We start from the raw sequence: 15,625 nt of genomic DNA, 5'->3' as shown, positions 1-15,625 counted from the left end.
AAAGAAAAAGAATCTCCTTCACGCTGCTGTCCTAGAAATTCTCTTTCAACCGGCGTTGTGTATTCCGTTTGAAGCTCGGCTTGACAGCTTCATTTGTGAAGTGTCTCAATTAGGCAGAATATTTTCTGCCGACATATCTCGACGCCCAGACTGTCTCACTAGAACATGAAAGCCCGGGCTTAAGGAAGTCATCACACACCTCGGCAAGAGAGAGACAGTCACACACTCGAGCGTGCGCACGCACACACACACATGCAAACACTAAAAATAGAGGCAGCTATCCTGCTAACGCTGGTTAATGCTCCTCACCCCAGACAGATGGATTTGCATATCTTTAATGTGCTTTTCTTTCCTCCTTTTTTCGCTCCCTCTCTTTCTCCGTCTTGTGAGAAGTGTTGTGGTCGCTTATAGGAATTCTCAGGAGGGTTTGCAGTTGCATGTTGAGAAGGAGCTTTTTGTATCAGAAAAGCTAGGAAAAAAAAGCAGGCTGAAAAGATTTCAACAATTGTGGTAATTAGAGATTTTTTTTTTCGGAAAGGCGAGACGCCCCCAACACCATTTTCCCCACCCCTCACTCTCACTTTCTCTCACCCACTCTCTCTCTCTTAGGTCTTTGAGGCCACTGTAATGGTCTCCATCTGGTTTGTAGGGTAAAGGGGGGGGGGGGGGGGTATTGAGTCCCCGTGCTGTATAGGTCGGCCATCTGGACCGGGCCACTTCTCAGCTGTCCCAACCGAGCAGTGTCTTAAAGCTGCATTCTCTCTCCTGTCCACCAGGGGGCGACTCCTCTGGTTGTATAGAAGTCTATGAGAAAATGACTCTACTTCTCTCTTGATTTATTCCCTCAGTAAACATTGTAAACATGAGTTTATGGTCTCAATCTCTAGTTTCAAGTCTTCTTCAATACAGCATGATGTTCATTTAGTAAATGATGCTCCATTTAGAGTCAAACAGACCATAAAGCAGGGGATGCTTTAGGGCGGGGCTACACACTGATTGACAGGTCGACACCAGAGACGTATACGTCTCTACGTCACTTGTTACATTCAGCCCATGTCAGTCTTCTGATAGATAGTCAGCGATGCAGTCAGCTGGAAGGCAACACTAACTGCTAGCATTTGTTATTTTCCGCAAGAAGCATGAGTTGGAATCCAGATAGTTTACTGTGGTTCATTTGATGGCAATAAATGACCCAAAACGATACAATTGCTACTGTTTGGAAATGTTTTCAGCAGTAACCTTGACAATTTTAATTTAGTTTTTGATTGAAACCAATATTTAGCACTGAGCAACTTTTATTGAATTGAATATATTTATTTAACAGGACAACACACATTCATTGCAATTTGAGAATTTCCACTTTTGGCAACCCCAGTAGTAGTTTGATGAATGGGCTGAAGGCAACGCATACATTAGTTTTCTCATTTACTATTATATTAATTTCATTTCATTTTCATTTACTCCATTGGAAAATAAATATTACCCACATCGGCTTTTTGTTTATCCTTGTCTTTTTTGATTAAAACTGCTTGGATATGTTATGCAAATGATCAGATATACCCTGAAGTACATGGTAGTGCCTAAACCAGATTCTTATTAAAATCATTCTCATCTCGTTAGTACAGTGTTGTTGTGCCAGACTCTGGGCTGTGCTGTATTTCGGGTCCAGACCAATAGTTCAGATGGAGTTTGTGTTTCTATCAAGTAAAGCGACTCTCAAGACGAGGGTTAAAAATAATAATATATGGTAAACGCCCGGTCCGTCCCACTCAGAGGATGTTGAACCGAACACATAACAGAATCTGAGACCTGGAGCTCCGGCTGTTTGTTTATGAAATAAACCGGCAGCAGTCGAAGCGTCCGATAATCTAAACACAGTTTGATTTCCTCAAGAGCCCTCCGAATATAAACAGCCCGTCCTGTTGGAGCCGACGGTTCACTGTGTATTTATACTGCCCCGTTTTTAAATAAAGTCTCCAGCTGATCGGTTGGTCATCAGTTAATCATTACAAATAAAGCAGTGTGCTGGTATTTGCCGTAGGTAGATATCATCAGATTGAATCCGTTCAGCGTGCTATGTTTATATTTTGGTGGATATTAAGTGTTTTTAGGGTTGAGGCTCTGACCGTCCAGGAAAAACCACCAAGATTCCTCTGCTTTGGATGAAATAATAAATCCAGGTGACTATTGGAAGAAGAGTATTACACAGAATATTCCTGACTATCCTACCAATAACAATGAGATTTATTAACACAGTATTTAAAGCTGGACGAAACAATAATGTACAAAATGGAAAAGTAAAGTGTTGCTTGAAGTGACGAAGCTACCGAGAGTGATCACCTTGTTTAGGTGATTTTTTTTATGTGTGTTTTTTCACCAATCTCATTTCTTCGTTGGTGAATAGTTTTATTTGGTTAATATAAATCCACAGCTCCATTATATTAGCGGATGTGGTGGAGGCTAGTTCTGGCTGAATGTTTATAGAGAGCTGTTTTTCTTCTGTTACTCAAAGGAAGCTTTAATGAAAAGTGACTTGAGTTCTTAGTGTTCCCTATCAGAACTCTTAAGGTGCTTTCACACATGTGGTTGGGTTCATTTGGACCAGACCAAGAGAAAACAATGACATTGTTGCACTTTGGTTCCTTTTCTCACTTCCTGATGTTCTACAGCTCTTTGATAGGACAGTTTTTTCTGCGTCATCAGGACTGACATGAAAAATCTAATTCTGGTTACTGACCAAAGTTTACGCAGCACTAACAGGAAGAGACAGGACTGTGAAAAAACATACATTTGTGCCCCTTTCTCTTCCTCTGGTCATTTCCCTGTTGTTTGTTGATTACTACGATGGAGGGGAAAATAGATTTAGGGCAAAATATTATATTAACAACCAAGAAAAGCAGGCAGTTTGGCTAAGAAACTAACCTTAATGACTAGTTCTGTCTCTGTCTGGTGATCGATCTCCGCTGTGTTTCAGTACTACGGACAGCACCCCGCCTGTCTATGGTTTCCTAACAACAGCTTACCGAAAGTCACACATATATCGGCCAATAATGTTCATGTTTATGTTATTTTTCTATAGATTTATAAAGCATAAACAGAAAGGCCAACTAAACACAAACACAAACAAGGATTTGGATTGGTGATTGGTGCATAACAATAAACACAATAGTATAAAACATCATTTAAAAATACAAAAGCGGAAATTTACAATGGAATAAACAAACAAATAAATTTAGAGTATGTTAAATAAGTCTGTAATTAAAGTGTTAATATTTAAAATGAAGACTGTGTAAAATGCCAAAAAACAGCAATATAACATAAACAACGAAACCATATAGTTTTTTTTTAATTTTTTAAATCTAACTATCCTTATCTAGACATGGAGTTAACCACAAACTACTGTAGATTAAGTCTATATCTTAAGGCTGGATTTAAAAAAAAAAAATCCTTTATACAACCGTCATTGTGATTTTGTTACTTCGGAAAGTTCTGCTTTCACTTCCACTATCTTTTCAAAATTTCCCATACATTAGTAATGCATTGACTTGTACTATGATCCCAGTTTTGACCTCTTAAGTACAGGAAGAGTCCAGTCAGAACTAATAAGGATATGTATTGGACCATGAAGAACTCATATCAATGCTGGACAGGAGCTGGAATGTTTGACACGGCTGCAGTAAACCCAACCGGTTCAGTTTTCACTTAATGCGAGTCAGTTGATACACGGCATTCCAACCTCTGAAATCTGCATTTCCAATCCGTTTATTCTCTGTTTTGATATTTCAGACTGCAGCTCAGGGCTGTCTGAGCAGATATATGATGATATCTACCAGGAGAGTGGTAACATAGCTTTCCTCTCTTCTAACAGATTGTTCATTTCAAAGGATCTCAAGTGGAGAGCAGGAACAATGAATTGTAGCTTGTTTTCTGCGGTGTAACATCAAAATAGATGTTTGATGTTATACTGTGATACATTAATTAAAGTTACTGTAAAGAACTTTTGATCTGGTCCTGATCCAGTCTCAGTTTAGTCCTGGTCCTCTATAGACCTCCATCAGTAAACCAGACCATCAGAGAGAAGATCGTCTGTTTCTATAAAGTTATTCTTAAAGCTCGTCATCGGAGCCACCGGGTCGGATTCTGGAGAAACCAGATGAAATCATGAAGGTTCACCAGAAACTCCTTCAGACCAGACTCCAGCAGAGACCAGTCCACCGTGGACAGACCCAGATCCAGCAGAGACCAGTCCACCGTGGACAGACCCAGATCCAGCAGAGACCAGTCCACCGTGGACAGACCCAGATCCAGCAGAGACCGGTCCCAGTGGACAGACCCAGTACTAAGTGTGGCAGACTGTCAGACAGTGCTGCAGTAAAATTAGTTGGGTTTTTTTTAAACTCCATTTTTTCTAAATGGAGTCTGGTGCTCGGAAACACTACCAGATTTGTCCACAGGGAGCGCCAAAATCAACACAAAATGAAAGTTCCTTGTAGTAGCTTTAACCTTTAACCTCATATACAGAATTTTTGTTCATATGAACCCAGTTTGTCCGTCAGTGTTCTTTCAGTCTGTCTGTCTGTCTGTCTGTCTGTCTGTCTGTCTGTCTGTCTGTCTGTCTGTCTGTCTGTCTGTCTGTCTGTCTGTCTGTCTGTCTGTCTGTCTGTCTGTCTGTCTGTCTGTCTGTCTCTCTGTCTGTCTGTCTCTCTGTCTGTCTGTCTGTCTGTCTGTCTCTCTGTCTCTGTCTGTCTCTCTGTCTCTCTGTCTCTCTGTCTGTCTGTCTGTCTGTCTGTCTGTCTGTCTCTCTGTCTGTCTGTCTCTCTGTCTGTCTGTCTCTCTGTCTCTCTGTCTGTCTGTCTGTCACCCCTGACTTTCCCCCTCGCTGTCTCACAACAGCCATCCAAAGCTATACAGCCGCCCAGCCAGTGGAAGAACGCCATGGCACAATGCCAGCCAGCCGGGGCGCCAGTTGGGCAGTCCATCAGTAGCATTAAAGACATGTTATCCACCCGAGTGTATCCGCCTGGCTTAGAGCCCTGATCCCCCCGCTTACAGCCCCCCCATGCTGCCCCTCCACTCACTCAGGGGGGCCCCGGGTAAAAGTGCACAGAGTCCCCCTTCTTGCTTTATCAGCATGGCACCCAGGCATCCAGCCCACTGCTTTAGGTCTCTTAAAACACGTACGCAAATAAATGAGGAGGGCGCTGGAAATAACTGCTTTCTCATCTCGGGCCAAGCTGCCCTGCCAGTCAGGTCATTGTCTTTAAAGAGACAGGGGAGCAGAGAGAAAGCAGGCCACCGCCGCCGCCGACCTCCAATCAGTTTTCTCTCAGAGAATACAAAGTCAGCAAAGTTTATTTAGCCCTTTTGTAATATAGCGAAGATGAAAGGTTCCACTGACGTTTGTTTCCTGTTATACTGAGCCGGAAAATAGACTTGATGCTCTTTTTCTTTTTTCATCACAGCTAAAAATATTGCAGTTGCTCTTTTTGATTCCGGATATACAGGATCCGTACTGCACTTTGTCCTCATTCTATCTGCTGTAATATAATGGTCATGCTTTGTGGAGCTGCTGTTATTATTGCTGTGGAGTGGCTTTTGAAGTGTCACTTCAAGGGTCAGATCTGAAGCACAAAGTAGCAGTCGGTAACCTTGGGTACATGAACACCATTTCCAGCTTCATAGAGGTTCACACTTAATTGCCATTTCTGTTCTCTCTCTATTATTCTGCATGCCTTTTGCCATTAGCTTTTTAAATGGTTGAATGCAGCCAAGTATGTCGTTTTCAGTCGACACTGAGTCTATACGTTAGCTAGAGTACAGTTAGTATAATGTACTCCAAAGAAAGACATTTGGTAATCAGAAAACACGTTTCTTATGCAAAGACATGTGGTGGTTAATATAGACAAAAAATAGATAAGGTAAATAAATAAGTGCCATTGGACGCTGACTGGGTTTTGTATTTCAATCAATGTTGGCATCACAAGTCACAGTGGTGTCTAGAAGTTAGTCCAAAGAAGTCTCCATATGGAAATATAGACAAAAAGAAACGTTTTACAGTCCAGAACAGACAGGCAGGATGATGTTTTTTGGACCACCTTTTTGAAGCATCAAGTTCGACATTTCCGATGTCGCCATCTTGGATTTTTGCAACCAGTGAAAAGGAAGTGACCATATATGGACTGAGGAGGAGTGAGGTAGAGACGCAGTATACGTCTCTGGTGTCGACCTGTCAATCAGTGTGTAGCCCCGCCCTAAAGCATCCCCTGCTTTATGGTCTGTTTGACTCTAAATGGAGCATCATTTACTAAATGAACATCATGCTGTATTGAAGAAGACTTGAAACTAGAGATTGAGACCATAAACTCATGTTTACAATGTTTACTGAGGGAATAAATCAAGAGAGAAGTAGAGTCATTTTCTCATAGACTTCTATACAACCAGAGGAGTCGCCCCCTGTTGGACAGTAGAGAAACATCAGGTGAATGCAGTAAAAGAGGTCACTTCCCACCCTGGACTCCACACTGTGGTATCAGGATTTGCTAACACACTTTTGCTAAATATTTATATCAGCCAGCTGACACTAGCAATGTCACACACTCTCTGGAGAGCAAATAAAAGTCATGAAGGCTACTTCTAAAGAGCTGAAATTCATTTTAATCCAAATAACCTTGGTCACCATATTTGCATTTCTTAATTATCCAAAATGTCTTTCTATTCCTCTTTATTTTTAGCCCATTCTTGATCTGAATGAATGATTCTTTCAACATATTAAGATGAGTTTGGATATGGACATTGTGGGTTTCATGTGTGGTTTCTTCTCTAGGTGCTTTAACAACAATTGTTTCTGTTCACAGCAGTAAACTATGAAGGACTCTGCTGCTGAAGATGATCAGACCTTGGAGGGGATCCACAAAAAGGTAAGGCAATTACCGTAAATCATACTGAATGGCTGAAAATCTCTCTGGCAATGTCCACCTTGATAGCTCGCACCTGATCCACCAACATGTAGGAGTCCAACCTTGAAAGCACTGTAGTCATTGATTTTGAATACCGGCTCGCACAAAATCAATGTCTTTCTTTGCTTCAATCGATCCACGCACACCCTTCCAATCAGAGGTTGGTTTTCAGAAACATACTGTATGCAAGACAGGTTCGTCTGAATTTAGCTCGTAGGTAGTCGGACAAAAATAAAGACCAATTTGAAGCCTAGAAAATAGACGTCTGAACCGAGAACCTGCTGACAACAGTCAGTAACACCTGCTGACAGTAGACAAAACAGCTCAATTTGTGGTTTGCTAACAGCGGTGTAGAGTAAGTAATAACAGGGTGTAATTCAAAGAGACACTTGGAATCTGCCATTTCTTCACTCATTACCAAATTTACGCTGTTAAACATTCTTGTAAACGTTAAATTCTTCCATGAGGCTCACATTTATAGCTCATTAAGCCAAGTTGTAGTTTCAAAAGTGTGGAACTTCTCTCTTTTTATTCTGCCCCGAAGAGCTCGAAAATGTTCACAAAACAAACAAAGCATACTGATGCTACGTGACCTGGTGTTTGTGGCTTTACCCAAAGGTGCAGTACAGTACAAAGATGACCTTATACCAACGGTATTCATGGGTAGAAAGTACAGAAGCGGTGTGCAATGGGGAGCAATTAGGATCCATCATTAGTCCCATTTAAAGCATTAAACCGTCCACACAGAGGCTGAACGGAGGCAAGAACTAAAGAGCAGACAATGGAAAGAAGTAGAAAGACATGAAAAACTAAACTTCTCTGGAGGTTTTTGGTCAGAGGATTGTGGTTCATATATTGAAGTTAACCGTTTCTCCTTGAATACATTCACATGTCTCTATTTTCATTTATTGCTTTTAATCTACAAGTCTTTGTAACTTATGAAAGAAGACATACCACATTCTTCCACGTTGAATTATGGAGCATTTAAATTCACCCTTGCTCATTCATTCTACAGCCTTACTTGGTTTGTTACGACCAGGAGCGTATTTTATGTTGGCTGACTTTACGAGTCTTTCCAGTCCCTCAAGCACTGCTACTTTTACTGTAGGTTTTAATATTTAGCGCTATCCCATAATCGTCACCAACTAAAAAGTTACACAGTCTCATTTAAAGGCTTTAAAGTGGGAAATGTAAGCTGCACTGTAAAACCATTACTGTACTTCCTGCATCGGAATACAATCATTGAAAGTAAATTCTGTTTTGCAAATGAGTCCTTGCCCGTTCAAAATGTGCCTTCAACGTCTCCTTTTCCTCTCTTATTGAATACCCAGCATGCTGTTTGGCGGTTTAACAGCTAATAGGGATCCCCACAGTAATAATATAATCCATAAACTGGTGAACACATTAAGGCATCAATAATTATAATCCAATAATATTCCATATATTATTTTGATGGGCCATTGTGCATAATGAGTAGCCCTGCTTTTACTGTTAATAGCCTACGTTAAGTATATGTTGATGCTAATACTTTTGCATGTGAGGAATATTTTACATGCAGGACTCGTCCTTGTAAATTGCAGCTGAGTATTTGACACCGTTGTATTAGTACTTCTACTCATGAGGATATCTAGAGTACTTCTTCCACCAACTGATTTTTAACATCACATGGTTTTCAGATACAGTTCATGCAGTTTAGTGCACTGTTCATCTCTCAATCACCCACTGCTGTCTGTCTCTCTCTCTCTCTCCTGTGACTTTAAAGTGTTTGTTTTAAACTATAGTAAAATGAGTAGCATATGGTTTTAGTTCATTTTGGAGCCATGACATAATGTAAAGTAATGATGGTGAGATTTGTAAAATAAAATGAAACGGCACCTAGAGTCACGATGGAGAGAAATGCGTTCCATGTTTTCCATCATAGCCTAGTACCTCTCCCTCCCATCACTTTTGGAAAAAGCCAAAAGAATGATATGTTTTCTTTCACCTGGCGCTCGGCCATTTCTTCCCTTCTCTTCCTGCTGTGAGTTGAGCACTGACCTTTGACCTCGCTGCAAACACATATACAGAGACCTGCCTTTACTTGTATAGTCTCTTATGTTACAAAGACTATCGGACATTCACCCACTTTACATTCCTAGTAGAGCTTCACGCTATTTAAAATAATAATTGGCGTTACACCAAAAAAAGTAAATTCTGACTTCTACTGTTTGCATTACCTTACATATTTATCATTTTAAATAATCCATCATCCATTTGAAGGCCACAGGTTCTGAAGAGCTTTGCATTGAGTCGACAGCTGCTACTTCCATGCACTTCTTTCTATTGAAGTCAATGTGTTCAGTAGCACATGTGGTTGTTCTTCCTCCATCCTTCCTTTCCAAGCACCTCTCTTTGGTATTGTCAGTGCTGGAGTGCTGCAGCAGATCCAGAGGGTGAAGACATCATTGCTCTTCGGAGGAAGTCACAGACGGCCCTGTTTCCTCCGCCTCCTTCCTGTCTTTGCTGTCTTCCCTCACTCGTTATCATCCGTCTATAAAACAAAGTGCATCACAGTGTTCCCATATGGCCAAATGCACCAGAGAAAGTACTTTGCATGATGAATGATTCACAGTCGGAGAACAAGTACAGCTGCAGAACGCTCTCCGGTGATGAACTGGGTTTCTATTATAAAGTGCCGATATCGACCTTTTTATGAAAAGGTGTGTGTCATCCAGTCAGTGTTGTCCACTTTTGAAATGATGCATCTTTATTGATCGCATATTTACTGTAGAATTGATGACGATATGTCCATACGATCAGAATGATGAATCGCATCATTTGTTCTATTCGATTGAACTGATGCATCGTTCCATCTGGATTCTCCTGGCTTCATAGTATACTGGACATCAGTACTCATGAAGATGTATTTAAATTCAATACTGAAGCCAAAGCAGTTTGTGCACAGAGGTTACTGTGCTACTTGTTTAGCATGTGGAGAAAATTGCAGATCAGTTGCACAGCTAGTTTTCTTGCACCAATTTGTGACTTTTCTGCATCAATTCATGGTGGAAATGTGTTTATTTATATGTAAAGGAAAGCACAACATTCAGAAGCGTGGGGGTACAACAGAATATAATGCAGTAAAGCTCTTCTGTACGGCTTTCAAGTATTACATTACTTAGAGGACGACAGATTCTAACAGTTTGGCCAACAGGACGTTTTACAAACTATCCTAGGTCCACTTTTGCAAAGAACATTCCCCACTCCATTAGGAAACCCTCATGCATTTTTACTGGTGATAGGGTTAGAAAGTATTGGCTAAAAACTTTATCATCCTGAGAAACTTTCTGCACATTTGAAACATTTCCCCACAAATCTGTTCTCTGAGATTTCAAGAGTGAAGTCTCTATGTTCTGATTTAAAAAAAAGTTGTAATATTACGTGAAAAAAGTTATAATATTTCAAGATGAAAAATCTTCCTGCCTTAAAGTCTGCACTTATTATGACTTAATATTATGAAATATTATGATTATGACTATTAAATGACTTCATTTCATGACTTAAATCTCAAAATGTCAGATTATTATTTCATTTTCTAACAGTGGCGTTTTTTCAAAATAAAAGTCCTCTTCCTCTACCTTCAATAATCATTTTTTACCTACGCCTTTGGCTGTAAGCCTTCAAAAACTCCCAGGGAGTCTCCATATTTGCATTACTCCATGCCTCCTCCTTCTCTCCTCTTCTTTCCTACCTCTTCATCTCTCCAAGGCCTCTTTTACTATTCCCTCTGTCCTCCTCCTCTTCCTCCCCTGCTGTACCTCGGTTTGCCCTCCACTTTTTAATCTCTTTGTCTCTGTCTTCTGCCCCCACCCCTCCATCCCTTTAGCTCCCTTTACTCCCTTTTTTCTATAAGTAATGCAGCCACCCGCTCTGCCTACATCTGGAGACGCTGCTGAGCCGTCTTCTTAAATTCCAGGCATGTTTCTTCTCTGGGCCAGGCATCCTCCGGCTGGCTGACTCCACTCACAATCCTGCAGCATAAATTACACCGTGTCCTCACACAACCTATGCAGGCAGTCACGTTTTAAGGCACACACACTACATGCTCTGCCCATCTATCAGCCGGCATTATTCAATGCTGAACAGCTTTATTATCTTAAGTGTATGTTTATTAGATGCTGCGAAGATTCATGGCAGAAGTAATACCAGGTTTGAAGGGTCGGCGTGCAGCATTTCTTGGGATCTATTAACAGAAATGGAACATGAAAAGCATAATGCCCAGCAAGGTGTCCATTATCAGGAAATAATGGACGGCATGGAGGCTAAAACCCTCTGACCGGCATCGTTAACTCCTGGTAATGGACACTTCAAAGGGCATTATCCTGCCTATACCATGGTCAATTTTCAGTCATTTTTTTTCAATCATGTTTGTCACAAACCACAACTATGTTTCCCTGGTAACGTGGTTCACAAGGTCAGTTAATAGAACAGACCGTAGATACGACTCATTGAACTCTTTGGCACAGCTACGAGAACGCTACCGTTATGCAAGCAAGATTCAAAGTCAATATCATAACATACAGTTATGCTATATACAATTTCCTGCTAAATCCATGTCAGAAATGTTTTAAATTTGCATAATTCTATACAGACAGGCAGACATCTTCCTCTCACTGAGCCATGCAGATGTGCACCATCTTCACATGTGTTTCTGAACTGGCCCTCAGCATGCAATGTTCATTACGAAATAAGTACGAACCCATGTGTTATTTATTTTTCTCTTCTTATCCTTTGTTTTATTGAGCAAAAGCCACCCTTTTTTTTCTCGCCGTAATGGCACCCTCCTAGATCTACAGAGCGGCTTTCTGCATCGAGCCGTATCACCGTTTGATTAAAGCAGAGCTCATTTGGTTAAACAAAAGGAGGCCAATCACTGAAGCTCCTCTCATTATGAGGGCGGTTGCAATTAATAATGCTCCATTAACAGTGAGATTGGGGGATAATCTCTTCACTCTGAGAGCTTCTTGTTGCCACCAGGAATATTTGCCAAAAACCATGCGTTAGGATGTTATTACAATGACTTTATAACTTGACTGACTAATGACCCACGTTACAAAATAAGTTGACTTTTGTTTTCACATGGGACATGGACACCGGTCTCCTGGGTGAAAGTCCTGTGTTTGTTTGATTAGTTAATAATTTTTTTACCCTATTCACCTGTAGTGTCTTTAAAATGTATGTTTATTTACAAAACACATCTTTAAATTAGATTTTTCTCAGACTCTGATACAGAAATCTCCACTTCAGAAGCTTCAGGGAATGTACGCACATTAGTGCATATTTAATAACGTCTTGAGTTTTGCAGAATCATCCAAGAACAATGTTCTTGTCCGACGATGGAGTTGTAAATCTGCAGAAGGCGGTCAGACACTCTGCTGATGACTCACTGCTCTATCCGATAACGACAGACAACCTCAGCTCCGTTCTATTAGCTTTGGCACATCTTGCAGCAGTAGAGCCTAGCATCTACTTAATGTTAAAGCACAGTCCTGAGGCCACGGCAACTGGCTGGGCTCGCACACCCACATAACCGGGGTCAACATCTTCCACGGGGAAAATAAGCTCACTGGCAGTCATCTCGATCATTTTGTGGGAAATTTTCATGCAGATTTGCATTCTTTTCTGAAAGTCTTCGTCTCTGTTTTACTTTATTCTTGCCATGAAATGATCCTTTCTGTCAATCAGACGTTCCTCTCTGTGCTTCTCTCTCTGGGTCAATTCCAGACTTCCCTTTCTGCTGGCTCTCTCCAATTTATTGTCAGCAAACTTGTCGCAGAAAATGTCACATGTGCTTTTTGATGAATGACTATTTTCCACTGTGAGATGCATTTAAACAGCTGTGATAATCTGGGTCCCAATAGTAAACGAGACACATTTTGGGAACAAGAAGCGTCTTTATTCGGCTCCAAAGCAATAAACCAATCTCATTTTAAAACAGAGGGTAGAACAAAAGCGCAGATTTTCCTCTCTTGTATTCATCTCACAACCTCTGCAGCAGCAGCAGCAGCAGCAGCAGCAGCAGCACCCAGACAGTGTCTGACAGATGCATGATGGGTGTTGGTGTGCGGAGTGGGGGGGTCGGGGAGTGGCAGTAAAAATCGACTGGCAGAGTAACGAGTGGCAGGCGGCCAGCTTTGCAGTTCACAGTGGCCGTCCTTCACTGGGGGAACGGTAAATATAAAAGAGAAGAGAGGAGGCCAGACAGAAAGGAAAGGTTTACTGCAAATACCCCAAAATCCTGCAAAAAGGGGATTTTTACAAAGGAAGAAGGTCAGACACAGAAAAAAATAGTTGATTTATGTCTCCTTCCAGTCTTCATCAACTTGTCCTTTAAAGTTTGGAACCAAAATTACAACGTTTGTAGTCTCAAGTCGTCTCGTTCTTAAACACAAAAGGAACTGATCAAGACTTTCAAAAGTACTTATTAGTTTTTTTTATCTGTTGGCCTTTTTTTGTTGGAAAACTCTTTATTCAGCTGCCCAAATTTTTATTAAATATTAGTGTTTGTATTAATATAATACATTTTCATATCTGTCTGTAAGAGAACTTTGCTAAAATAGAATAAAATAAAATGTTTTGTCTTGTCGGAGGAAGGCAGGGCTCAGTCGGAAGAATACTTCACATACATCTGTGTTTAAATCAGGATTTAGAAACACTTAAATCACAACCTTATCACTCACCTTGTCATTCATGTATATTTTCAGTTCTCTGTCACAGCAACATGTTCCTGATGAAATAGATTCGCCGAGCTACTCTTATCAGTAATGACTATGTATGTTTTTCCTAACTTTAACTCAAAGTAATATTTAACTTGAGATATAATTTCAGTATTTGATATGTAATATTGTATTGAATAAGTTCTCAATTTGGGTCCCCACAGATAAATGCAACATTTTAGATGTTTTTCAGCGAAATCCGCCAAATTTGATACTTCCTTTGGGACAATTATTTTTTGAAGCTTTTCCTACGAATGTTTGATCAGACCAGCCTGGTGATTGCATGATGCTCCTTGCAGAGATTATTATGAATTGATAAAAAAAAAAAAGGTAACTTAATACCTAAATACCACATGTTATAATTGATATTCCATAAACACCTAAAGTTACAAAGCTGAATGTAGTAGACAAATAGAACATCCAGCTTCTTCTATTCTAGTGTCACCAATATAACTGAAAGCTAAAAAACCAAACCTATTTGGTAAAAAAAGACAAAGAGAGTCAGAGCTAAACATTAACAGTTCCAATAACTTTGTGTTTTGTTGATTACAGTCAATTCAAATCAACACATTTGGAACATGAGAAGTGTCAATGACTTTCATCTAATGAGAGTTCAACAGATAAACATTGACCAGTGTTCTTTTTTTGCTATTCGTCATTTAAACTGCATCATATCATCACAACACTGACTTTGACTTTTCTGACCTGTTCACTGGACTTGACTTCAATTAGCATAAAAACCCCAAAAGTGACGTTAACATACAGTATCTGAACGTTTGCTGCTCAACCGGAGCCGTTTGCCTTCTGCAGCACACAAAAGCCTTTTACTGAATGAGCAATCAGGATGCTTTATAAAGTCTAATTAAACAGTCTGTGTTGGCACACTGAGGCTAAATTAGTAACAGCATGCTAATTGCCTTCGCCTTCAGACACTTTTGTTAATGACAATTACGCACTTGTGCAATTAGACCTACCGTAAAAATACTATACATGCAGGATGTGAAACAACTAACACAAGCAGCTGATAGTAAAACGGGTCAAGGACAATGGTTGAGTTACATACATTTATTTCTGTGGATTATTGTTATTGAAAAAAGTGTTGTATAAAGGGAGCAGTAGTGCAGGCAGTAATATGGTGAATGGAGGGAGAGGTGAGAACAATGTAAACAGATACACATAAAGGAAGTGGCTGCAGGAAAAGAAAAACTCTTCTATTTCGAGGTCATGATTGTTTTGTGTATGCACTCGATACATAATCCATAACTCCCACACATTCATATGACATAGCTGAACAAAAGGTAAAATTGACATGTTGCTCACGTTAGCTGCTTCAACAAGTTTCCCACTGGTTTTGTTTACTTTTCTTTATGGCTCTGGTTTATTAAGTTCATTCAGCCTGACATTTACCAACTAGTGCCTCAACAGACAAACAATAAGACAGACAGGATCTTTAGAAATATATTTTAGCCAGGCGGCAACCTCTGGGTCTCAAAAGTGAATTCAATGCGGTAGTGTCTTAAAGCTGCATTCCCTCTGCTGTCCATCAGGGGGCGACTCCTCTGGTTGTATAGAAGTCTATGAGAAAATGACTCTACTTCTCTCTTGATTTATTCCCTCAGTAAACATTGTAAACATGAGTTTATGGTCTCAATCTCTAGTTTCAAGTCTTCTTCAATACAGCATGATGTTCATTTAGTAAATGATGCTCCATTTAGAGTCAAACAGACCATAAAGCAGGGGATGCTTTAGGGCGGGGCTACACACTGATTGACAGGTCGACACCAGAGACGTATACGTTGTCTCTACGTCACTCCTCGCGTCCACTCCTCCGCATTCCACATATGGTAACATCTGTTTATTGGCATGACATTTGAGGGTTCCATCATTATTTGGAAAATGTCCATGCTGGAGGAG

General features: G+C 40.4%; 1 long non-coding RNA gene across 1 annotated transcript in view; it reads left to right on the top strand.

Moving 5' to 3' along the window:
• The window catches only part of LOC129095713 (uncharacterized), a 39,231-nt gene that overhangs the window by 15,493 nt on the left and 8,113 nt on the right, over window positions 1-15,625 (top strand). The window contains exon 2 of the long non-coding RNA XR_008531400.1: window positions 6,855-6,917. This is a non-coding gene — a long non-coding RNA (uncharacterized LOC129095713). The remainder of the gene's footprint in view (window positions 1-6,854; window positions 6,918-15,625) is intronic.

Source organism: Anoplopoma fimbria, chromosome 1 (genome assembly GCF_027596085.1).
Source record: "Anoplopoma fimbria isolate UVic2021 breed Golden Eagle Sablefish chromosome 1, Afim_UVic_2022, whole genome shotgun sequence".
Taxonomy (NCBI): domain Eukaryota; kingdom Metazoa; phylum Chordata; class Actinopteri; order Perciformes; family Anoplopomatidae; genus Anoplopoma; species Anoplopoma fimbria.
Note: the sequence above shows the minus strand (reverse complement) of the source record. Positions and strands in the feature narration are given on the sequence as shown.